The 26,631-nt window shown below is 48.0% G+C and overlaps 1 long non-coding RNA gene across 1 annotated transcript; it reads left to right on the top strand.

The window, feature by feature from the left end:
- The first annotated feature begins 3,868 nt into the window (after nucleotides 1-3,868).
- LOC140407919 (uncharacterized) lies at nucleotides 3,869-25,771 on the top strand. The gene is made up of 3 exons (XR_011939893.1): nucleotides 3,869-4,706; nucleotides 5,379-5,463; nucleotides 25,649-25,771. It is a non-coding gene; the product is annotated as an uncharacterized lncRNA (long non-coding RNA).
- Nucleotides 25,772-26,631: the final 860 nt, after the last annotated feature.

Raw genomic sequence — 26,631 nt, 5'->3', positions numbered from 1 at the left:
TTCTCTCTTAGTGAAAGTTAACATTGGTACGTGGGCCCGTTAGAGGTAGAGATGGGTGAAATTATAATGGGCAATTGGGAAATTGTGGAGATATTAAAGAAATGCTTTGGGCAGAGTTTATTGCCCTCCCTCCATCCACAACCCCCAGAGTGAGTTACAAGGTAGAAAGTGCATTTGATCAGCTGGGTGGATGCGTGGGTGCAGGATGGAGACCCTGTCACCTTCCTGCACACCCTGACTTTTGTTTGAGGCAGCAGATGTTAAGGAAGGGTAAGTGAAACACAACGATTGTTCACCCTGCTGCCTGGACCGCTCTTCAGCTGTCAGGTCGAGGTGGCTGATGGCAGCCTCTGATGGCAATATCTGCTGGCAGTCTCTGTTGGGGGCGGGTTGGATGCAGGGGTCTGAGAGAAGGGGTCTGATGGTAGGTCTGGAGGGTCTGATAAGGGGTCTCTGTTGGATCTCTGATAGGATTCTCTGTTGGGAATCTCTGTTGGAAATCTGTTGCCGATCTCTGTTGGGGGTCTCTGTAGGGGGAGGTGTGGGTGGTCCCTGTGGGGCATCCCTTAGTGGGTCTCTAGCAGGAAGGGTCTGATGGGAGGCTGGGGGAGGGCTTGGGTGTGGGTGGAAGGGGTCGGGGCATCCTCATGCATATATGCTGTGAGTGGGGGGGGGGGGTGACCCATTATTCCTATGGGGGAAAATTTATGTTCCTACTTGTCACCGAGGGAGAGGGGGCAATATTTGCATTATGGGAGGGGAGGGAGGGCCTGCCATGGGATCTTACTATGAGCCCTGCTGGATAGAATGGTGGCCCGATACCCGGATTCCAACGGAATCTGGCAAGCTCTCCTCCATGCATAATTTAGCATCACAAAGGAGGATGAATTGCATCTGGGTGCCAGTCATGGCGCCAGCGCAGGCCGGTAGCAATTCTCCATGGATAGAGCACTTAGTCTCCAGAACGGAGAATCTAACCCTCTGAGTCCTGTTTTGGCCACACAGGCCATGTGACCCTTTCTTCTGCTGTGTTGCCCTTAAAGGGACAATCGCCACACTTTAATTAGCAAAACACATTCCAATTAAAGCAGGAGGGAAAATTAGTGCTTAGGCTGGATTCCATTTTCCATTTTTTAAACAGGTCATTAAGGCTTGGAGGAAATTCTATTTGTGACGAAAAGCAAAAGCGGAAAATACGGCAAAAGTGCTCAGCATGTCAATCAGCATCTATGGAAAGAGAAACAGAGCAGGTCGAGCAGAACTGGAAATAGTTCTATTCCTGACTTTTCAAACTTGTTCCTTTAACTGTAAAGTCGTTTGGAATTGATTTTTTTTATCAACTCTGCCTGGAAACCTGCCAAGCTCTCATTTCTGTGTATCTTCGGTAGACCTCTATCCAGCTGCTTCATTATTTATACTAAGAATTTGCCTTTTGTCTTTCAGATCCTCATTTAGCTCTGCCATCCAGCCGAATTAAATGTAAAATTTCCACTAAACTGTCATTAGCGTCAGTCTTTCATAGCTAATGGAGCATCATTTGTGTTGGAGTTTATCAACCCCAGCCCTCGATTTTGTTTCAAATGGCATTTTGTTTTAAATAGTGTAAATTCAGCACTAACTGTTTACCTTGCATTATTAAACTTATCTGTCAATCATATCTCACCGCAGAGACATGGGAGTCGGTGATGGCATTTCCTAGCCTATTCACATTTACTCAGGCGAAGGGCACTGATGCAAAATAATGAATCTCACAGCTCTTTGTGACCTGCTGTTCATGGGGGGGGCAGTTGTGGGGGTGGGTGGGAAGGGGGGGGGGGGCGGTGGAATAGAAAGAATGAGTGCCCATGCCTCAGTAAAGGTGATTTCAATGCAAACCAAGTGCAAATCAGCTGGAGAATTGCAGCATTTTAATTCACAGTTGAACCTCAAAAGTGAACTAGACACTGCCCCCCCCTCCACCTACACCCCCCCCAGCCCCCCACCCCCCGCTATGTGAAGGACTCTCTTTCACACATAATTCTTTTTCAGCATAGTTAATTTAATTTCCAGCATACGCTTCATGTATAAGATTAACATGTGGCGTGGTGGTAAAAATAGCAACTCTTATATGCAATGGAAAAGGATAATCTGAAGATTGTGTGTTGCTCACAGTGAGGTTATGGAGATACACTGTAGAATAACTTAGGGCCGTAGCTTAATAATAACAATAATAATCACTTATTGTCACAAGTAGGCTTCAATGAAGTTACTGTGAAAAGCCCCTCGTCCCGCGCCTGTTCGGGGAGGCTGGTACGGCAATTGAACCCACGCTGCTGGCATTGTCCTACAATTCAAGCCAGCTGTTTAGCCCACTGTGCTAAACCAGACCCTCACGTATCATTGGTAAGTATCATTGGCAACCATCCTTCCAAGGTTCCAGAACATGAGGGACACCGCTATCACTGAAACAGCATTTTCCTCCCGATTGCTTGGCTGCAGGGTGGCTCAGTGGTTAGCACTGCTGCCTCACAGTGCCAGGGATCCAGCTTCAATTCTAACCTTGGGGGACTCCCTGTGTGAAGTTTGTACGTTCTTCCCGAGTTTGCGTGAGTTTTCTCCGGGTGCTCCGGTTTCCTCCAACAGTCCAAAGATGTCCATGTCAGGTGGATTGGCCATGCTAAGTTTCTCCTTCGCGTCCAGGGATATGTGGGTTAAGTGCGGTTATGGAGTTGCAGGGATAAAGTGGGAGCCTGGTTAGGGTGCAGTTTCAGATTGTCAATACAGACTTGATGGGCCAAATGGCCTCCTTCTGCACTGTAGTGGTTCTATGATTCTATGCTTCTGACTTCCACACAAACTGGTCTCTCTGCTTTATCCTGCATTCCTCCCAAGCCTCTGTCAGGTCCTGACAAATTTGGTATTGACTGAGACTTTCTTTCCCCAAAACATTCAAAACATTCACTGAGTTTCTGACTTATTCGTAACATGAGAAAGAGGATGGCTAGCAATCGATAAAACTGCTGTCTGTGTCAGAAGAATATCTTAATGCATTGTTTCATGATATCGAGACTAATAGCTGAATTGCTTAGGTGTAAGCCTCATTTAATGAAATTCTAGTTACTGAATGATAGAGGTCTGACAAGGACATTATGACAATTACAGGTTATTCAAATTTGCTTTATTAATCAATAATATTGTATTTCCTGTTGTCTTATTTTGATTCTAGAAGATTATGTTGCACGATTATATAGGCATCCGTTTGTAAAATAAAAGAGCTAGTGGGCCAACCAGTGGGAAATCAGTTAAAATATTGAAAAAAATGTTTATTTCATATCTTCCCCATTGCATTTCCAGCCCTCCACCCACCCCTTCTAGTTTATTCCTTCTCTCTTGAAGCAATGTCACAGTTGCTTCCCAGATAGCTATTCTTCCTCTGTCTGCTCAGAAAATGAGTATCAGCAAGCTATTTGATTGGGTGATATCACATCTCCACCTTATCCAGTCCTCATGCAGTGCCTGTACACACCACTGAGCAAGTTTTACATTAGCAGATACTGCAATGCATCACTATCCAATATAGTGTGTCTATGTGTTTGTATTTAAGATCGTATTTAAGAAGATGTGTTAGATTGTTGGGAAAATACATACATAATTATTCCACGAACAATAAGACTTTAAAGAATATGAAGGATTTGACAAAATTTAATGGGCATTAAAATGCATAAAGGTTTACAGTTTGTGAAGCCACAGAACTGGGACAATTACCATGAGAACAGTCTGTGAATCATTGTCAGTGAGAAAGCATGCAGTGAGACAAGACCAAGCTGAGGAAGAACTTACAGCATGAATAGGATCTCCAAGTCACTGTTTATAAGGGACAATAGGAAAAGATTTATCAGAAAGCCCTCAGGTAGGGGCTGGTTTAGCACTGTGGGCTAAGCAGCTGGCTTGTAATGCAGAACAAGGCCAGCAGCATGGTTCAATTCCCGTACCGGCCTCCCCGAACAGGTGCCGGAATGTGGCGACTAGTGGCTTTTCACAGTAACTTCATTGAAGTCTACTTGTGACAATAAGCGATTATTATTATTATTAGCGGCCACCCTCATCATTGCACGCGACCCAATCACCCTCACTAGATAAGAGCAATCTCTATGCCACTTGTAGCAAGAAATGGCAGACTGAGACAAACTTGAGAAGTCAAGTAAAATCAAGTTGTCTGAAACCTTCTCCTTATTGGTTTAAAGCTTGGATTTATTTTGACAGAGCCAATGGACCCATCTTGCACTGTTTGTTCCACATCATTCTCGAACAACTTGCCTTTATATCAAACCCTTAACAAAGTAAAATGTGCCAAAGGCCTTGACAGGCACTTTATCATAGAATAGAATCCTTACAGTGCAGAAGGAGGCCATTCGGCCCCTCGAGTCTACACCGAACCTTGGAAAGAGCACCCTACCTAGGCCCACGGCCCCACCCCATCCCCGTAATCTTTTGGGCACTGGGGAGTAAGTTGGCATGGCCAATCAACCTAACCTGCACATCTTTGGACTGTGGGAGGAAATCGGATCAGCTGGAGGAAACCCACGCAGACACAGGGAGAAAGTGCAAACTCCTCACAGAGAGTCACTCAAGCCGGAATTGAATCCAGGTCCTTGGTGTGGTGAGGCAGCAGTGCTAACCACTGTGCCACTGTACCGCCCCTCAAATAACGTTTGACACTACAGCAGGTAAGAAAATATTGGGACAGGCGGCCAAAGGCATGGTCACTTCTCTCATGTTCCCTATTCCTCTGGGCTAAACCACCTTTTCAGTTCCTCACCCATAATCCTGAAATTGCTCCTTTCTCTCTTATCTTGCCTCATGCACTCTGCAAGCTCATTTTGTCCTTGATATGCACCTCCTACCCCCTCAACCATACCTCCACAGGCAGACCACCCATATGCACCTCCTACCCCCTCAACCATACCTCCACAGGCAGACCACCCATATGCACCTCCTACCCCCTCAACCATACCTCCACAGGCAGACCACCCAACCTCCCTTCCTGATTCCCTGTTAGCTGACATTGTTACCGGTTCTTTTCCTTTAAATACAGTCCCTTTCCCCTTCAAATCTACTATCATCGCCCCTCGCTTCAAATAATCAATCCTTCACCTCTCACCTCGCCTTCCCCAATCACTCTTTCTCACCTTGAACCTGTTGTCATCTCCCAAATCAGCAGACATCTTTCTCAGAAATCCATGTTTGAATCTCTTCCAAAAAGATCTGCCCCTGCCATCGGAAGGGCTCCTATCTAAGTCAGAAATTTCATCTTACGTGACTCTTGTCAAAGGAAGACTGTCCCTCCTTGGCCTCCTCGACCGGTCTGACATGGTTAACTTTTTAAAATTCATTAATAGGATATGGGCAGAGTTGGCTGGGCCTGAAGATATTAAGAGTCAGCCATATTGCTGTGGATCTGCAGTCACATGTAGGCCAGACCAGGTAAGGATGACAGATTTCTTTCCCTAAAGGACATTAGTAAACCAGAGGGATTTACGACCATCGATGGTGGTTTCATGGTCATCATTTTATTGAATTCAAATGTCACCTTCTACTGTGGTGGGGTTCGAAGTCGGTTCCCAGAGCAGCCTCTAGATTCCTTATCCAGCGATGTTACTACTACGCCACTGCCACCTACCTCCAAAGCCTGTCCACTTCCATCCAGGTGGGGCTGCACTCACTTGGTTTCATTCTTACCGAGCAAATCATAGCCAGGTTTCACAATATCTCCTCTGGAAGACAACAACTTAACAGAGCAGTGGTCCCTCAAAAGTGCAATGGAGTGTCAAGTTTAAATTATTGACTCAAGCTCTGGAGGAGAACTGGAACCCAAATCCTTGCGATTCAGAATCAAAATGCTGCCAACTGAGCCATGGGCACTATTGTACAGTTAACATGGGTTTCCTAGGCTGCTACATTTTTACAGAAATATATTTACAGAGAACTAATAATGCATCTGGTTATTGTTCAACACGATAGAATTGTCATTATATTCAGATAAACATATCATGGTGCAAACACACACACACACTGATGGACAGATCAACGGACCAATCACCACACACGCAACATCACAGCCAATCACCAGTGACAGCACACGCACTATAAAACGGGGAACACCACAGTTCCCGCTCGTTCCAGCAGGAGACTGCTCAGAGCACAGAGCTCACAGCGTGCCACTCAGACATACGCCATGTGCTGAGTGTCTCTCTAAGATAGTGTTAGGGCTGGGTCCACAGGTTAACGGGTAAAGTACGAACCACAGCCATAAGTTTACAGATGTTGTTATCAAGAGTAATAAAACAGAGTTGTACCATCTACAATCGTGTTGGTTCGTTTATATAGCGGAACACCCAACACGACAAGAATTAGGAATAATTTGCTTTGTTAAATGATACTGCCAAACTGCTATTGACATTCCTTGGATTTCTTCAATTTTAATGAATTTTTAAAGGAAATTTCAGATATGCAGCACGTAAGTGTGATTTATTTAGAAGCATTAAAATGTATCAACTAATCACAAGATTTCTAAAATGATCCTTTAATGCTTGTTGAGCAACTAATGAACCTTCGAGGCATTATAAATATGTACGTGCTGGTGAACCATTATAAACACGAACAAACTACCGAACCAATATCAACACTAAAAAGCTTGGTACACAGTGAAAGAGTGTGTAAAATAGACAGGGAATCCTTTATAGTTTATTTTCTACCCAATACTAAAAATGAAAAACACATCCTTCTGAAAAAATATGACAGACACTTAAAATATATGACATCCTTCAATTGTCGCTGGAAGATTGAATGGTCTATCTTTCACGCAATCACAGATTTGTTTGGTGCCAATAAGAAATTTGGTTGAGTTATGGGCACTGATACCCTGGCTGGGAGTTTGCTAGGTTTACTCGGGAGGATTTAAACTAGTATGGCAGGGGTGTGGGAACCAGAATGTGAGCTTAGAAGGTGTAATAACTGAAGGCGAAATAGAGAACAAAAATAAAAGAACAACATCACCCTCAGGCAGAGCAAAGATGTGACAAGTATGAAAAGGGAGGTGGTCAATGCAGGATTGAGGGTGTTGTACCTAAATGCGCGCAGTATACGAAACAAGTTAAATGAGCTTGTTGCGCACACTGAAATTGGCCGGTACGATGTTGTGGGCATCACAGAGACGTGGCTGCAAGGGGATCATGGCTGTGATCTAAATATCCAAGGATATGTGTCCTATCGAAAGGACAGGCAGATGGGTAAAGGGGGCGGAGTTGTATTGTGAGTAAGGAATAAAGTTAAATCGATAGCAAGGAGCGATATAGGATCAGAAGGGATAGAATTTGGGTGTGTAGATTTGAGGAATCGCAAAAAAAGATTCTGATGGGAGTTACATACAGGCCCCCTAGCAGTAGTTAGGATGTGGGGCAGAAAATAAATCAGGAGATAGGAAAGGCATGTAAAAAGGCAATATTACAATAACCATGGGGGACTTCAATATGCAGGTGGACTGGGAAAATCAGGTTGGTAGTGGATCCCAAGAAAAGGAATTTTTGGAATGCCTGAGCGATGTTTTTTTGGAGCAGCTTGTGACAGAGCCTACTAGGGAACAGGCAATTCTGGATTTGGTAATGTGTAATAAGGCAGACTTGATTAGGGAACTTAAGTGAAGGAACACTTATGGAGCAGTGACCACAATATGATAGAATTTACCCTGTAGTTTGAGAGAGAGAAGCTGGAATCAGATGTAACAGTTTTACAATTAAATAAGGGTAACTACAAAGACATGAGGGAGGAATTGGCCAGAGTTGATTGAAAAAGGAGCCGAGCAGGGAAGACAGTTGAACAGCAATGGCAGGTGTTTTCTGGGTGATTCGGGAGGCACAACAGAAATTCATCCCAAGGAGGAGGAAACATGCTAAGGAGAGGACAAGCCATCCAAGGCTGACGAGGGAAGACAACACAAAAGCTAAAGAAAAAGCATACAAAGTGGTGAGGATTGGGAAGCCTTTAAAAGCGAGCAGAGGACAACTAAAAAAGCAATAAGGGGGGAGAAGATGAAGTATGAATGCAAGCTCGCTAGTAACATCAAGGAAGATAGGAAGAGTTTTTTTCAATATATAAAAGGTAAGAGAGAGGCAAAAATGGACATTGGGCTAATGGAAAATGTGGCTGGAGAAGTAATACTAGGAAACAAAGAAATGGCAGACAAATTCAATTGGATTGGATTTGTTTATTGTCACATGTACCAAGCTACAGTGAAAAGTATTTTTCTGCGAACAGCTCAACAGATCATTAAGTACATGAAAAGAAAAGGAAATAAAAGAAAATACAGAAAAGAAAATACATAATAGGGCAACACAAGGTACACAATGTAACTACATAAGCACCGGCATCGGATGAAGCATACAGGGTGTAGTGTTAATGAGGTCAGTCCATAAGAGGGTCATTTAGGAGTCTGGTAACATTGGGGAAGAAGCTGTTTTTGAGTTTGTTCGTGCGTGTTCTCAGGCTTCTGTATCTCTTGCCCGATGGAAGAAATTGAAAGAGTGAGTAAGCCAGGTGGGAGGGGTCTTTGATTATGCTGCCCGCTTTCCGCAGGCAGCGGGAGGTATAGATGGAGTCAATGGATGGGAGGCAGGTTCGTGTGATGGACTGGGCTGTGTTCACGACTCTCTGAAGTTTCTTGCGGTCCTGGGCCAAGCAGTTGCCATACCACGCTGTGATGCAGCCAGATAAGATGCTTTCTGTGGTGCATCTGTAAAAGTTGGTAAGAGTTAATGTGGACATGCCGAATTTCCTTAGTTTCCTGAGGAAGTATAGGCGCTGTTGTGCTTTCTTGATGGTAACGTCGACGTGGGTGGACCAGGACAGATTTTTGGAGATGTGCAGGAATTTGAAACTGCTAACCATCTCCACCTCGGCCCCGTTGAAGCTGACAGGGGTGGGTACAGTACTTTGCTTCCTGAAGTCAAAGACCAGCTCTTTAGTTTTGCTGGCATTGAGGGAGAGATTGTTGTCCCTGCACCACTTCACTAGGTTCTCTATCTCCCTCCTGTATTCTGACTCGTCGTTATTCGAGATCCGGCCCACTATCATCAGCAAATTGTAGATGGAGTTGGAACCAAATTTTGCCACACAGTCGTGTGTGTACACGGAGTAGAGTAGGGGGCTAAGTACGCAGCCTTGCGGGCCCCGGTATTGAGGACTATAGTGGAGGAGGTGTTGTTGTTCATTCTTACTGATTGTGGTCTGTGGGTCAGAAAGTCGAGGATCCAGTTGCAGAGTGGAGAGCCAAGTCCTAGGTTTTGGAGCTTTGATATGAGCTTGGTTGGGATTATGGTGTTGAAGGCGGAACTGTAGTCAATGAATAGGAGTCTGATGTTGGAGTCCTTGTTGTCGAGATGCTCTAGGGATGAATGTAGGGCCTGGGAAATGGCGTCTGCCATGGAACGGTTGCGAATTGCAGTGGATCAAGGCGTTCTGGGAGTATTGAAGTGATGTGGTTCATGACCAACCAACTGAATAGTTACTTTGCATCCGTCTTCGTGGTAGAAGAAACCAGTGGAATGCCAGAGTGCCAGGAGAACCAGGGGGGAAGAGGTGAGTGCAGTGACCATTACTAAGGAGAAGGCTCTGGGGACACTGAAAGGTCTGAAGGTGGATAAATCACCTGGACCGGATGGGCTACACCCCAGGGTTCTAAAAGAGATAGCTGAGGAGATTGTGGAGGCATTGGTGATGATCTTTCAGGAATCACTGTAGGCAGGAAGGGTCCCAGAGGACTAGAAAGTGGCTAATGTAACACCCCTGCTTAAGAAGGGAGGGAGGCAGAAGTCCAGAAATTAGAGGTCGGTTAGCCTGATTTCAGTCATTGTTAAGATTTTAGAGCCCATTATTAAAGATGAGATCGCGGAGTGCTTGGAAGTGGATGGTAAAATAGGACTGAATCAGCACGGCTTCATCAAGGGGAGGTCATGTCTGACAAATCTGTTAGAGTTCTTTGAGGAAGGAACAAGGAAGTTAGACAAAGGAGAACCAGTGGACGCGATTTATTTAGATTTCCAGAAGGCCTTTGACAAGGTGCCGCATAGGAGACTGTTAAATAAGTTAAGAGCCCATGGTGTTAAGGGTACGACCTTGGCATGGATAGAGGATTGGCTGGCTGGCAGAAGGCAGAGAGTGGGGATAAAGGGTTCTTTTTCAGGATGGCAGCCAGTGACTAGTTGTGTACCTCAGGGATCGGTGCTGGGACCACAACCTTTCACACTATACATTAATGATCTGGAGGAAGGAACTGAAGTCACTGTTGCTAAGTTTGCAGATGATACAAAAATTATGGTAATTTACTGTGGTAGTATGCATTAGGGGTCATGTGGGACTGTGAAGCCATGTTGTCATTGGCTGACAGATCCCGGGTCCTGGTTGGCTGTTGACCTCTAGCTCCGCCCTGAAGGCGGAGTATAAGAACCAGGAGTTCTCCCCCGCAGGCCAGTCTGTTACTGAACTGCGGGGAACAAGTCACGCTTAATAAAGACTCATCGACTTCATCTCTATTCGTCTCTCGTGAGTCTTTGTGCGCTACAATTTATTAAGCATGCTTAAAGGACTATGGAGCTCAGGATCATCCCGGAATGCCTGAGGATCAGCCCCAACGCAGTGAACTCAGCAGCAGTTTTCAAACACTGGCAGACTTGTTTCGAGGCCTACCTCAGAACGGCCCCCGGCCGGGTCACAGAAGACCAGAAACTACAGGTCCTGCACTCGAGGGTAAGCCCGGAAATTTTCCCTCTCATCGAAGACGCAGAGGATTTCCAGACGGCGTTCGCAGCACTAAAGAGCATCTATATTTGCCCAGTGAACCAGATCTACGCACGCTACCAACTCGCAATGAGACGGCAAAGTCCCGGAGAATCGCTGGACGAATTCTACGCCGCGCTGCTAATTTTGGGACGGGCCAGCAGCTGCCCGCCGGTAAACGCGATTGAACACATGGACATGTTGATGCGCGATGCTTTTGTCGCAGGTATGAACTCTCCCCAAATCCGCCAAAGACTTTTGGAAAAAGAGTCGCTGGGACTCTCAGAGGCACGGGCCCTTGCAGCCTCCCTGGATGTAGCCGCGCGAAACGCCCGCGCGTACGGCCCCGACCGTGCGGCAGCCCCTTGGGCTCCGTGGACCCCCGTCGCGACAAACCCCCCCCCCCCCCCCACCGCAACACATACTTCCTGAATGTGGTGGACGAGTACTCCCGTTTCCCCTTCGCCATCCCCTGCCCTGACATGACAGCGGCCACAGTTATTAAAGCCCTTAACACCATATTCACACTGTTCGGTTGCCCCGCATACGTCCACAGCGACTGGGGGTCCTCCTTCATGAGTGACGAGCTGCGCCAGTTCCTGCTCAACAATGGTATGGCCTCGAGCAGGACGACCAGCTACAACCCCCGGGGGAACGGACAAGTAGAGAGGGAGAACGGCACGGTCTGGAAGACCGTCCTACTGGCCCTACAGTCCAGGGACCTCCCAGTTTCACGGTGGCAGGAGGTCCTCCCAGACGCTTTCCACTCCATCCGGTCGCTACTGTGTACTAGCACTAACCAAACGCCTCATGAGCGCCTCCTTGTCTTCCCCAGGAAGTCCTCCTCTGGAACGTCGCTGCCGACCTGGCTGGCGGCCCCAGGACCCATCTTGCTCCGAAAACATGTGCGGGCGCACAAGTCGGACCCGTTGGTCGAGAGGGTTCACCTCCTCCACGCGAACCCGCAGTACGCTTACGTGGAGTACCCCGATGGCCGACAGGACACGGTCTACCTGCGATTGTCCATGTTGACCTTCTCAGCTCCAGCGGTGGTGCGGCGGATACAGTCGTCCTCGGTGGGGGTATATCCGGGAGCACGGTTGTCTGAGCCTTTGCCCGTGTTGGAGCAGGGGATGTATCCAGGGTGACTAGGGTGATTGGTGCCGGCGCCGGGTGGGGGGAAGGGGGTGCTATGGGGGGGGGGGGCGCTGTCAGATTCAGCAGCAGGTGAGGGGAGGGGAGCGTTGGTAGAAGGGGGGGGCGTCGGTGGGAGAGCCAGCGGGTGCCAGGTCTCGCAGGGAAACGGTGTCTTGCCTGCCGTCGAGGTGCGTGACGTAGGCGTATTGATGGTTTGCGTGTTGCAGTTCGACCCTCTCGACTAGTGGGTCTGTCTTATGGCTCCTCGCATACCTCCGGAGTAGAACTGGTCCCGGAGTCGTCAGCCAACGTGGAAGCGAGACCCCAGAGGTGGACTTCCTGGGGAAGACAAACAAACGGTTGTGAGGGGTCTCGTTCGTGGCCGTATAGAGAAGCAACTTAATGGAGTGTAGGGAATCAGGTAGGACCTCCTGCCAGCGGGTGGTTGGGAGACCTCTTGATCGTCTAGAAGGACAGCCTTCCAAACTGTTGCGTTCTCCCTCTCCAGCTGCCCGTTTCCCCGCGGGTTATATCTGGTCGTTCTGCTCGAGGCGAAGCCCTTGTTGAGCAGATATCAACGCAGCTCATCGCTCATGAACGATGTACCCCGGTCGCTGTGGATATAAGTGGCGAAACCAAATAGGGTGAAGATGCTGTGCAGTGCCTTGATTACGGAGGTCGAGGTCATATCGGGGCAGCGGACAGCGAATGGGAAGCGGGAGAATTCATCGATGACAGTGAGGAAATAAACGTTGCGGTTGGTGGATGGGAGGGGCCCTTTTAAGTCCACGCTTAGTCGCTCAAAGGCCCCAGAGGCCTTTACCAGGCGAGCCTTGTCTGGTCGGTAGAAGTGCAGTTTGCACTCCGCACAGATCTGGCAAGCCTTGGTCATGGCCTTGACCTCCTCGGTGGAGTAAGGTAGGTTTCGGGACTTGATGAAGTGAGCAAGCCGGGTGACCCCCATGTGACAGAGGTCATCGTGGATGGCCCTCAGGTGGTCTTTCTGCGCGTTGGCGCACGTGCCACGGGACAGGGCATCTGGGGACTCGTTGAGCTTCCCCGGACGATATGTAGTATCGTATGTATAGGTGGAGAATTCTAACTTCCACCTCAGAATTTTATTATTCTTTATTTTGCCCCGTTGTGCGTTATCGAGCTAAAGGCGACCGACCGTTGGTCAGTGACAAGGGCAAACCTCCTACCAGCTAAGTAGTGCCTCCAGTGCCGCACGGCCTCCACTATGGCTTGTGCCTCCTTCTCGACTGCAGATGCCGGATTTCTGAGGCGGTGAGGGTTCGGGAGAAAAACGCTACTGGTCTGCCCGCCTGGTTGAGGGTAGCAGCCAGGGCGACGTCTGATGCATCGCTTTCTACTTGGAAGGGGATGGTTTCGTCCACCACGTGCATCGCGGCCTTGATGATATCGGCCTTGATACGACTGAAGGCTGACTGAGCCTCAACCGTCAGGGGAAAAACCGTGGTTTTAGTGAGTGATCGGGCTTTGTCCGCATATCTGGGGACCCACTGGGAGTAATAGGAAAAGAGACCCAATCACCGTTTGAGTGCCTTGAGGCTACGGGAGAGGGGAAGTTCCTTAAAGGGGCACATGCGGTCGGGGTCTGGGCCTAGGACCCTTTTTTCCACGACGTAGCCGAGGATGGCTAGTCGGGTTGTGTGGAACATGCATTTCTCTTTTTTGTATGTCAGATTGAGGGCCCGGGGGGTCTGGAGGAACTTCCTCAGGTTTGCGTCGTGGTCCCGCTGGTCATGGCTGCAGATGGTGACGTTGCCCAAGCACGGGTATGTAGCCCGTAAGCCGTACTGGTCCACTATTTGATCGCCCTCTGAAAAACGGAGACTCCGTTTGTGACGCCAAAAGGGACCCTGAGGAAGTGAAAAAATGACCGGCTGCTTCGAAGGCCGTGTAGGGGCGGTCCTCCGGGTCGAAAGGGAGCAGATGATAGGTGAATTTTAGATCGCCTGTGGAAAATACACGATACTGGGCGATTTTGTTCACCATTTCTGCTATGCGGGGAAGTGGGTACGCATCGAGTTGCGTAAAACGGTATATGGTCTGACTATAGTCCACCACCATTCGTTGCTTTTCCCCAGACTGGACTACCAATACTTGTGCTCTCCAAGGGCTGTTGCTAGCCTCTATGACCCCTTCTTTTAGTAGTCGCTGAATCTCTGACTTGATGAAAGTCATGTCTTGGGCACTGTACCGCCGACCCCTGGTGGCGACGGGCTTACAGTCGGGAGTGAGGTCCGCGAAGAGGGGGAGGCGGTGCAACTTTAAGTGTTGCCAGGCTACATACAGTGAGTGGGGGCAGGGGTCCGCCGAACTTCAGTGTCAGGCTTCGGTGGCTGCACTGAAAGTTCAGACCGAGCAGCAGGGGGGCGCAGAGTTGAGGGAGGATATAAAGTTTAAAATGGGCGTATTCGGCACCTTGAATAGCGAGGTTCGCGACACAATACCTCGTGATTTTGGCCGAATGAGACACAGATGCAAGGGCGATAGTTTGGGAGGCGGGATAGGTGCACAAGGAGCAGCATCTTACCATGTCTGGGTGAATAAAGCTCTCCGTGCTCCCGGAGTCAAATAGGCAGGGGGTGTCGCGACCGTTGATTTGGACCTGAATCATTGAGTTTGACAGGTGCTTCGGCTGTGATTGATCGAGAGTGATCGCTCCCAGTTGCGGGTAGTCAGAGTCCTCGGTTGAGTCAGACTCACAAAATGGCCGCCGGGAGTCACAAAATGGCCGCCGCCGTCGGTCGCACGTGTCGGATTTTGACGATGGCCAACGCCAAAATTGCCGCCCCCATGACTCGCACGAGGCCGATGACGCGTCAGAAGTGAGCGTGTCCGGCCGGCGCACAGCCGCGTTGCGGGGCCTGTGGGCCCGGGAGTTCGATTTCTGGGCCCGATGAGACTTTTGTTTCTGGACTATGGGCCCAGCCAGGCAGACCTTTGCGAAGTGCCCCTTCTTTCCACAGTCGTTGCAGATAGCGGAGCAGGCTGGGTAACGCAGACGTGGATGTTGGCCTTGCCCACAGAAATACCATGGTCTGTCCTCGGTGTTAGCCAATCGCCGCGTGGTGCAGGCCTGTCGCGTGGCCGAGTCTGGAGGGGATCGAGAGGGGTTCGCAAGGTCCGCGGAGTACGTGCGGAGATTATGGTGGGCCGCTTTCAGAGAAGAGGCGAGCGTTACCGTGCCTTGGAGATCCTTTGCCCGATCTTCTAGGGGCCGCTGCCTGATGTACGTGGATCGGATACCGGACACGAACGCATCACGAACATGTAAGTTCATATGGACTTCTGCCGTCACCTCTTTATGGTCGCAGTTCCTGGCGAGCGCGGTGAGTCTCTCCAAGTATTCGTCTAGCGTTTCCCCGGAACGCTGGCGGCAGGTCGAGAGCAAATGTCGGGCGTGTACCTCGTTTATCGGCTTAACAAAGCGCCTCGTAGGATTTCGACCGCTGTTTCGTACGTCGTAGCCTTCTCGATCACGGAGGAGAGTCTGTGGCCCACCCGAGCATGTAGTAAGCTCAGCTTGCGAGGTCCGTCTACTGCAGTCCATGAGGAGTTCAGATAGGCCTCAAAAACACCGGAGACAGTATTTAAAATTTTCAGTGGCCTCCGGCGACCGAGCGTCCAGATTGAGCTTCTCTGGCTTTAGTCCGCTGTCCATCTCGAATTAAATTGAGATACCCTCAATTATGACTCGAGAGAGAAGATTGATAATTCAAAGGTTAGTGTTTTGTTATGTTTCCTTTGTAACGTAAGTGGCTTCCTTGTGTTGCATTTGTCAAGGAAGGGCGAGACGTGTAAATAACTTCAACTCATTTATTTACGCTATGTACACTTTTATAACTTGAGTTCGACACGACTGCTAATCCTATTATAGCTACCTAACTGACTAGCCATCTGCTGTCTTCCACGTGGTGGGTGTGATAATGAATCAACCCTGTGCCTCTCCTCACTGACTGTCTCCACTGGCCACAGGGGCTGATCATGTGTGTGGTGTCCTTTATGTATGGGTTGGTGTAATGCCCCCCTGTGGTCGTGTCACCTCCTTGTGTATCATGAATGTCCATTGGTCGCCTCCTATCTAACTTATCTATTGGTTGAGTGTGTGTGTGTGATGTTTCTGGTGCTCCCTCTAGTGTCTGTCTAGCTTACACGTATTTACAGTGATGCACATCACCACATCCTCCCTTTTTTATATGTTCATATTTTCTGTACACTTTAAGAAAAACTGAACAAAGAATAGGTAGAGAAGGTAAGGTATATACAAGTCATGGGAACGGTGATTAAACAATAAGTCCAAATCAATCATGTGAGTCCATAAACCATCAATCATCATGGTCAAATGTCTCTCTTGGTTATGAACGCCATCAACAGGAACCAAGAAGTGGTTGAATCACTGTGCTGTCCGATTTGGAGTCTTTTTTCTTTTTGTGTTTGTGGTGGTGCTGTCGGATGCCATCTTATAGCTGATAGGTCGTTGACATTGAAGAGGTACCATCAACAGTATCATTCGAGGTCATGGATGTCCAGATGTTGAAGTCGGATGAGACTGCAGATTGCTTCTGGCCACATGCTGTGCTGGAAGGGTGATTCTGCTGAGAAGCGCTGAAGCATGTCGATTTGGAGACAGAATTGCTGCTCGCATCAATGTCTGGTGATGGTGTGAAACTAGAACCTTGCATCTGATAGGAATATGCTGTCTGGCCAGGCTGTGGTGCAGCAAATCCTGGGCAGTGGCTAAGGCATCCAGTCTGGAGTGCAGATTGCACTGGCGGTAGTCCTCCTTCGGTCTTGATTCCATTAGTGGGCAATCCGTAGTGCTGGCCTGTTTGAGAATATGCTGCAGAGACTGCTGGCTGCTGCAGGCTTGAATACTGGGTTTGTCCAGCATGAGCTGTCATTGGCCGCACTGTTGGTGTGGAACAAATGTGTGGACATAGCTGTGGTGAAAATTGGTGTATTCCTCTTGGACTGTAGCTGCTGCTTGTTATTGCTGACCCAGTGTGATTGTCACGTGATCCATGTCCTGTCGTTGTGCCATCTGCTGTCACCCTTAGCGTGCCATCACTGAGGTCGCGACACTGCCTGTCTGGAGTAAAGACTGGCTTACGTGAATCAGAGTCGGCGTTTGGTTGCTCCCCATCTGAAGTCTGGTCTGTTTTTTGTTGATGCTCCCCGTCCGGAGTCTTAGCAGGTTCACTGGAGTCAGCTGAGATTTCTTGAAGCTGCACGTCTGGAGTCGGAACATGCAGGAATGCATTGACTAGTGGAGAAGTTCGAGCAATTGAGGGTGGAAGTAGTGTGGTGTCACCGGAGTCACCAGTGATCTCACCTTGATCGGCGAGTGTCTCTGTACACACTAGCTGAGGTCTGTCACTTTGCACCTTTTGCATGGGAAGTGGGATGCTGTCGTCACTCGTTTCACATACCGTGGGTAGATCCTCAGTAGCTGCTTGCTGTTCACTAGGGTTGGGTAAATTGTCAGAGTTTTCATCTGGTGGTGCAAACAATGTGGGTGGACTGTCATTGTCTTGCCGTTGTCCTTCATTTGGGCTTTTCTTCTTTGGAATTTTAAATCTTCCCCCAGACATTACAGAACCTTGTTCATTTCCCTCAATTTCTCCCATATGTAGGGCAGCAAATGTTAGATCCAATGTTTCTTTCGTCATTGTACCAGTTTCCAAAGAACAGTCCATTTCAATTTTCTTCTCAGTTACTTCATATGCATCCTTTTCTAATGTACATGCCTTCATAGTCTCTGGCTCTGATTTTGCTGGGACTGGCACAGTCACAGTCTCTCTTTTACTGTTCTCAATTGCCCACATTCTACTCCCCAGACATAAATGCTTAATCTCTGGAGTTAATGTGGTACAATGGATAATCGGGTCGACCTTATCTGCATCTTCATCATCACTGGAAGGCACAATTGGTTCACTTGAAACTGCTGGGGGTTTTAAGTGCTTTATCTGGCTACTCGATGTCGGTGTCCTCAGGATTCTTGCTCCAATGTTCTGCTCATTTATCAGTGGAGTGTGCAGAGGTTCAATGCGATTAATATTCCCATCAGGGGTTGAAGAGTCATTACTGACTAACTGCTGGTCTCTGTAGTTGGGACTTTGCGGTTTTGTGTTGAAGGGAGACAGTTGTCCCTGCTGTAGATATGATTCAGGTTGTGTTAGTTCCATTAAATGAGGATCAATGTCTGATCCATTTTTTCGATCCGTACTAAAGCAATGGCAATTTTCAGTCTGCTCCTTGCAAGTTAGACATACAAGCAATTTCTTTAGCAAATCCTCAGCATCCTTCTGTGACTGTGCAGCATTATTAATATCTCTTCGGCTAGAATGATCCTGAAGGTCAACGCATAATCTTTTTTTCTTCGAGCTTGGAAGAGGCGATTCCTTTGGCTTGTCTTCATTTGGGCTTGAACAGTCATCAGCGCTGTGCCCTTCATTGTAGTATGATAGACGGTCATGGTCGTCCTGCTGTGCAGTGGAGCGTGGTAGACTGTTATAGCCTTCTTGCTGTTTACGTGAGCATGGCAGACTTGCATCGTCTGCCGCTAGTTGGTCAGAGGAGGTTGCTAGACCCTCATGGTCTTGTTCCTGCAAGAACTGCGCATCGGAGTCATACGTTTCTGCAATTGTGGAGCCTGTCCACGAGCTTGCTGTGGAGTCTTGTGACACTGGAGTCACATCTTGTTCATGCAAGGACTGCAGTGTGGAGTCTTGCATGTCTTCTTTCGTAGAGTCGGGAACCCTGAGCGGGGCGTGGACCACGCTCTGTGTGGCAGCAGGGCACTCTCCGTGTGCTTGTACCGCTTTCTGTCTCTTAATTTCAGGCTGCAGCATCATCCTGCACTGAGTTGGGACGTCATATCTGTTGGGTTGAAGATCCTCAAATCCGAAAAATGAATCCGCATCTGCGTCGGATTCAATGCGGGGGTCGCCAATGTGCAACACGAAAGGTTCGTCCGAGTCGTAGTCGTCTAGGACCATGGAGCTGTCATTGGGCTTGCGAGGTCCAGAGAAAATGTAAAGGTCGGTATCGAAGTATTCGAGGTCGGAATCATCGGTTTGTGTGTAGGTAACTGCTTGTTGCAGGGTTCTTCGGAGGTTAAATTCATTTCCTGGTTCAATTTGAGGCATTGTGCTGTCATTCCAGGTGAAGGAAGGTTGTTTTACAGGTTTAAAAGATTTTTCTTTTATTTGGGATGTTTCCCCTTTAAATTGGTGCAGTCTGGGGCCTCTGACGTCATGACACGTGTGACGTAGCACGTAGGAAGCGATTGCGCATGCGCAGATCACTGTTCCTTTACCGATGGCCGTTTTCTTGATTGCGCATGCACAGCGTCTCGCGCATGTGCAAACGAACCTTCCGGTTCTGCGCACTTCTCGCGCAACTGCGCTAGTGTAGTCCCTTTAGCAAGATGGCCACCGACCTCGACCCAAATCGCTCTCTGGTCCGGGATTTAGGCCTCGAGGTGAGTACTGGCGCTTCTCTTACCTTTCCTTGCTGATTGGAGTGTGTTTTCCTCACAGTATTTGCCGAATTTGTCCAGGACTGCCTGGAAGTCATAGCTGTTTTGCCCCTTGGAGAACTTGAATTTTTAAAAGATTTCTTCTGCTCTTACACCGGCGATGGTGAGGAGAAACTCTATTTTTTCATCATCGGCCAGGTCTTTAAGTTCGGCTGCCACCAGGAAGAGTTCAAATGTTTGCCGGAATAGCTGCCAGTTTTCGCGGAGATCGCCGTGGCACTGGAGCGGCTGTGGAACTGGGAGCTCGTACATCTTGCCTGGGTATTGCTGGTTGTCACTGTACGCTGAGGTATGGCTATCTGGATTTAAGCAGTCCACTACTGGTACCATGTTTTGTTATGTTTCCTTTGTAACATAAGTGGCTTCCTTGTGTTGCATTTGTCAAGGAAGGTTGAGACGTGTAAATAACTTCAACTCATTTATTTACACTATGTACACTTTTATAACTTGAGTTCGACACTACTGCTAATCCTATTATAGCCACCTAACTGACTAACCATCTGCTGTCTTCCACGTGGTGGGTGTGATAATGAATCAACCCTGTGCCTCTCCTCACTGACTGTCTCCACTGGCCAAAGGGGCTGATCATGTGTGTGGTGTCCTTTATGTATGGGTTGGTGTAATGCCCCCCTGTGGTCGTGTCACCTCCTTGTGTATCGTGAATGTCCATTGGTCACCTCCTATCTAACTTATCTATTGGTTGAGTGTGTGTGTGTGATGTTTCTGGTGCTCCCTCTAGTGGCTGTCTAGCTTACATGTATTTACAGTAATGCACATCACCACAGTTAGCAGAGAACCAGACAGCTGCCGAGAAGTGTGGTCACTGCACGCTGCCCACTGAACATTACTTTATATACAGTTCCCTGAGGGGGGCAGAGCCGGAGGCAGAGTCCCCCAGGGTTGCAAACCCAGTCTTAAAGGGATCATCACATTAAAGGTACAGTTATACAGTTATAATTCATCACAATCTGCATTGGCAAGGTAACCAGGATGCAGAAAGTAAGCAAGTCATGCAGAAGGCCAGTGTTTTTCAAACTATTTTTCCGGGGACCCATTTTTACCAACCGGCCAACCTTCGGGACCCAACACGGCCGACATTTGCGACCCACGCCGGCCGGCCTTCGCGACCCACGCCGGCCGACCTTCGCGGCCCACACCGGCCGATCTTTGTGACCCACGCCAGCTGACCTACATGGCCCACCATTTTCTCTTACCTTGTTTGCAGCTGACAAAAATTGAGTAAATGCTTTTGGGTCCCTTTGGCTCTCGTACACGCTCCTCCAATGGAACCTGTTGGATGCAGGTGAAGCCTTCCACTGTCGGAAAGTATGAAGTCTCCATATGCCCAAAGTTCTGCATTTTTTTTCCTGCAAAATTTTATCAAATAAAAACCCCCACGACCTTGTTAAAAATAAATAAAAATAAAATGAATAAAATAAATGAATAAAATAAAATGAATAAAATAAACAAATGAAATAAAATGAATAAACCCGCCCCCCCAAACTTGTACAAAAAGGCTGCGACCGTATTAAAACAATGTGGCCGCACTGCGCATGTGCACCGATGATCAGGCACGCATGCGCAGTGCGACCGCATTTTCTTTACATATTCGCGGCCATTTTGAAGGCTGCTTGCAGCCAGCATTATTAAAGGCTGGCTGCTGCAGCTGTTGTGCGTGGATTTGCACGATCAGGAGCGCCGCGAAGGACGGCTCTGTGACCCTCCTGACACCCGCCCGCGATCCACCCGTGGGTCGCGCCCCTGACTTTGACAATGCCTGCAGAAGGCAATTGCGGTCTGTGGCACCCAACAAGAGGCTGTCCTGTGTTCCAAGATCTTTGTAAGTTATGTGGGATAAAAGGACCACCTATAAATCACCTATACATTAGAGACTCTTAACTGGTGGCACGGTGGCATAGAGGTTAGCACTGCTGCCTCACAGCACCAGGGGCCCTGGTTCAATTCCGGCCTGAGGTGACTGCCTGTGTGGAGTTTGCACTTTCTCTCCATGTCTGTGTGGGTTTCCTCCGGGAGCTCCGGTTTCCTCCCACAGTCCAAAGATTTGCAGGTTATGTGGATTTGTGGTGTACGGGGGTAGGGTGGGGAAGTGGGCCTAGGTTTGGAACTCTTCCAAATGGTTAGTGCCGACTTGCTGGACTGAACAGCCTCCTTCAGCACTGTAGGGATTCGATGATTCTTACACCCTCAAACTCTTGAACAGAGATCTAGAGGTGAATTCTCCGCCTCCTCAGCCGTGTGTTCCTCGGTAGCGTGCTGTCGCTGGCAGGAGGGTTCTCCATTCCCTCTGCCGGCCAATGAAACTTTTCTTTGTAGTCACCTCACGCTGCCAGGAGACCGGTGGGTAGGGTGCATGGCCGGCAGAACAGGGAATCCCTCCGGCGGAGAATTCACCCCCTATTATTTGTGTAAATAGTTTTTATGACTACTTCTAATATATATGTATTTCCACCCTTAATGTATGTATGGTTATCTTTATTAAAAAAGGGAATGTTCTGACATCGCTTTAAGAGACAATATGCTAATGAGTAACTGGCCAGAATGTTAATCATGTGACTAGCAGCCATAGTTCAGAGGAAATTTCAGTTTAGCTAGCAGCATGTGATGTGAAGGAGTTGAAGTTGTACTTCCCTATTAACAATAGCTGTTGAATCGTTATAGTAAATCTGTCTGATGAGCAGCCTTGTACTAGGTCTTCAACTGAACTGAACCTACATTTAGGTTCTAGTTCTATGCAAGATTGGTATGTTTGTATTCAGCAAACATAGAAGTACAACAGTTGCAAAGCAAGAGAAGGTAGAGATTCATTTCTGGAAAGATAGAACTGGAAAGTGTAGAGGTAACTTTAAAAGTATAGTACCTTAGTCAAATGGCTTTTGGAGCTTTGCGTACATTTCTGGTTCAACATTATTAAAATGATGTAGGGGCAATGGTGAAAGTGAAAAATGATTAATTGAGAAAAGAGAAGACTCAGGAGTGAACAGAGAGCCCTTCAAGATTATTTAACATTATCTGATAGAGATGTGTCCACTTGCAGGTGTCACCAGAACTTGGGGCCATCAATACAAGTACAATACTAAGGGTCATCAATACTAGTCGTCATCTATAAGGAACGAGTCAGGAATGGGATGGAATACTCATCTGGACTCATCTGGATTAGTCCAGCTTCAACAACATTCAAGAGTCTTCTCATCATCCATGGCAAAGCAGCCTGTTTGATTGGCACCCAATTTACCAGCTTAAAAAAAACACTACCTCCACCATAGGGGCATAATGATAGCAATTTACACCATACACAAGATGACTACAGCAATGTGCCAAGGCTTCTTCAAGAACACCTTCGAAGACTACAAACTTCAGCATGCAGAAGGACCAGAGAAGCAGAAATATGGGAATGCCACCATCTGTAAGTTCCCCTCCAAGTCGCTCACCACCCTGACTTGGAATTATATCGCCAGTCATTGGCTGTCGTTGGATCTCAATCCTGGAACTCCCAACCGCACTGTGGGAGTGCTTACACTGCACTGATGCAGCGGTTCAAGATGGTGGATCACCAGCACCTTCTCAAAGGCAATTAGGGATGGGCAGTAAGTGCTGACTTTGCCAACAATGTTCACAACTTATGAATGAATAAAACGGTCACCAATAAACTCTGTAAGGAATTTGTGAGAAACTTCTTTACCCAGAGAATGGCAAGAATTAAGACTTACTGCCTTATGCAGTAGTTGAGGCAAATAGCATCGGTGCAGTTAAGCAGAAGCTGGATAAACACATAACGGAGAAAATTTATTTAAATCGGATTAACTGAGGTAGGTCGGAACAAGAAACATTTGCCTGTTTCAATGCTGTACTTTCTAAGTAATTGTATGGATGAGATATAATAGCTATAGCTGTGGCCCCTTTCGAGAGCCGGTGACAATCCCAATGGTCATTTCCAGGGGCACTGTCATAATTTCAACCCAATCATGCAGGACTACTGGCTGCCATCGGGGTTCTGGCTCCTTCAGGGAGAAATTATTACTTCAGATTGGATGTCCCATCTCCCAGAGCCGTCAGCTCAGTAATCAGTGGTCAGCAGATCGCCAACATAAGCACCATCACTGGGAGCATTGGTTACTGTAGGCACAACAGCGGGCCTGAGGCCGACGATTGTCACTGGAGCACCGGAACATGGGTGAGTGAGGCAGGACCGCTGGGTCCGTCAGGTATGCCAAAGTGGGAGGAGGGGAGATGTTCACTGTAAAGTGTCATGGGTGAATTTCCATAGGTCCCTCTGTTGGGCACAGGATGCCAGAGAAGGAGGGATCCCTTGTAGCAGGCCACAGACATTCCTGCCAGGTTCTGGCTGGTGGTTGGGTGAAGCCTTTAAGTGGCCATTGAATGGCCGCAATTGGCTTCCAGGCAGTAAGACCCTTCTTGGTCTTTTCCACCCTGAACTTAATTGGGGGGAGTTGAGAATGTGATGGCCCGCCACCACAAGCATTCCCAGTTCATTGTACAGCATCCCTCCCTCCTCCAACTCCCAACCTACTCCCAGCAGAAGTATTAAATTCCACCCTCGTTAAAAGTATAGTACCTTAGTCAAATGGCTTTTGGAGCATTGCGTACATTTCTAAAACATTTCAAAAACTGCTCAATCAAAATATGAAAAAAAAATGTTCTGACTTTCCTCACTCCTGACGCAATTGACTTCAATTATTTATTTTTGGGAGAGGTAAAAGTGGGTGGATTTAACAGTTTTCAGCGGGGTGAAGGAGCAGAAAGTTAATGATCTGCTCATTCTGGCACCCGTTGACTCAGTTCGTCGTATCAAGCATCAGTTGGCCGCATTTTGGCCGGTCAACGTGAAGGCGGCCAATTAGCAGTGCAAAGTGGGGCTCTGTGCCCAATCAGTAACAGAAACTGGGACATCATGTGACAGAAGGGTCATGCCATGAACAGGAGGTTGGTGAAAGCTACCAATTTAATGGCATCCTGATCTCTGAATCTGCCTTAATTCTTACGAGAGCAAAGAAAAGTCAATAAATGAGGTCAGAAGTCATACAGACTCTGCCACCTTCACTATTAGGATCTCCTGCTGCATGGTCGGGGTGACAACCTCTACTTCTGCCCTTGTGCCGCCTCCTCATACCCGTCATAAAGCATTCGCAAATTTCTTCCTGCCTGCTGTCTGGAAAATGCAGTGGGCAACAAAATATTGTGTACAAGTGGTTCTTTAACAGTTTGTTGAGTGGTTATTTTAGAATGGCAGGCAGGCTTTTGAATTCAGCATTGGCTTGAGTTCCATAAGTTGCCGACCCACCGCCATCATGCGTATTTTATGTTTGTGTGGGGGGGTTGCGGGGAAGCCTGGTTGAGGTAGGGGGAAGGAGGGGGGAGGAGTGGAGGGGGCAGAATGTGGGCAGAGGATTTGGGGGGACCCACCTGATTTGTGGCTGTAAAATCCATACCTGTGATTGATTTCTGTATAGTTCTGCTCTAAAGCAAAGTTAATTCAGATGATTTTTAATTATTCCCACAACTCCTCTCCCCATCTCTCTTCTTAAAGGCACAGCTTAGAACTTTCTTTGACTAAACACATGGTCAATTGTCCTAATATCTCCTTCTATGGCTCAGTATCAATTTGTTGAGGCTGATTATATTCCTTTGAAGTTGCCGTGGAGTGTGTTACTACGTTTAAGATGCTAGAAAAGACTCTTCTGTAGGAGGGTCATCTGGGCTCGCGACGCTGGGCGGGATTCTTCGGCCACACCCGCCCAGAGACGGGGTATTACCTCCCAAGGTCAATGGACATTTACATGGTCCGTTTCCTGTCCGTGGAGATCTTGCGGCGGCCGCTGCCGAAGAATCCAGCCCGTTAACTTTTGTTTCTGTATCTACTGGACCAGCTGGGGGTATTCAGCATTTTCTGTTTTTATATACTGTATAAAAGGAAGTACATGCTGTTATTTATTGCTCGATTTTTTGATGCAAGTTGGTGCCGGAGCATGGAGACGCTCTACGAGCTCTCCTCCACACATCCTTTTCTAAACTTTCATAATCATTTTAACCTTTTAAATCTTAATTTCAACACTACTAAAACCACTAACCGTGTTCTTTTGCATTTACTTACAGGTCTGGAGATTCTTTGACTCCTGGGTGAAGACCCCATGCGCAGATCTGAACACGCGGAAGACCCGACCTCACGGATGCCAGGGCCCGATTGGACCGTAGACATGCCTTCCCCCCCCCCCCCCACATGCCTTCCCCCCCCCCCTCGGTGACCCCGAAATCGCAACCAGAGCCCAGGGCACCTACAGACGCAATCACTTACCTTCCACAAAGTCAGAGTGACCTCATCGGATCCCGGGACCACCCAGAAGCAGCCACTGACCAAGGAAATGAGGAGTTTGCACATTCTTCCCATGTCTGCGTGTGTCTCACCCCCACAACCCAAAGATGTGCAGGGTAGGTGAATTAGCCCTTAATTGGAAAAAAAAGAACTGGGTCCTCTAAATTAAAAAATAAATAAATAAATAACTGAGCAACAATTAAAACTGATTACTTAATGTAATTCAGAATTCCACCTTTAAAACCTATAAACCTGTCCCTGTGGCTCAGAAGGGAAGGAGGGAGAGCAGGAGAGGAATAGTTATTGGGGACTCGATAGTTAGAGGGACAGAGAGACAATTCTGTGGCAGCGAAAGAGACTCACGGATGTTATGTTGCCTCCCGGGTGCCAGGGTCCGTGACGTCTCGGACCGTGTTTTCAGAATCCTTAAAGGGGAGGGGGAGCAGTCATAAGTCGTGGTACACATTGGTATCAACGACACGGGTAAGAGAAGGGACGGGGATTCAAAACAGGAATTTAGGGAGCTAGGGTGGAAGCTGAGAGCCAGGAAAAATCATGTTTTCATCTCTGGTTTGTTGCTGGTGCCACGTGCTAGTGAGGTGAGGAACAGGGAGAGAGTGCAGATAAACATGTGGCTGCAGGAATGGTGTAGGAGGGAGGGTTTCATGTACGTGGATAATTGGAGCACATTCTGGGGAAGGTGGGACCTGTACAGACAGGGCGGTTTGCACCTGAACCAGAGGGGCACCAATATCCTGGGAGGGAA

The sequence above is a fragment of the Scyliorhinus torazame genome, chromosome 2, assembly GCF_047496885.1.
Source record: "Scyliorhinus torazame isolate Kashiwa2021f chromosome 2, sScyTor2.1, whole genome shotgun sequence".
Lineage (NCBI taxonomy): Eukaryota > Metazoa > Chordata > Chondrichthyes > Carcharhiniformes > Scyliorhinidae > Scyliorhinus > Scyliorhinus torazame.
The sequence above is the reverse complement of the archived record's forward strand: the minus strand, read 5'-3'. Positions and strand labels throughout refer to the sequence as shown.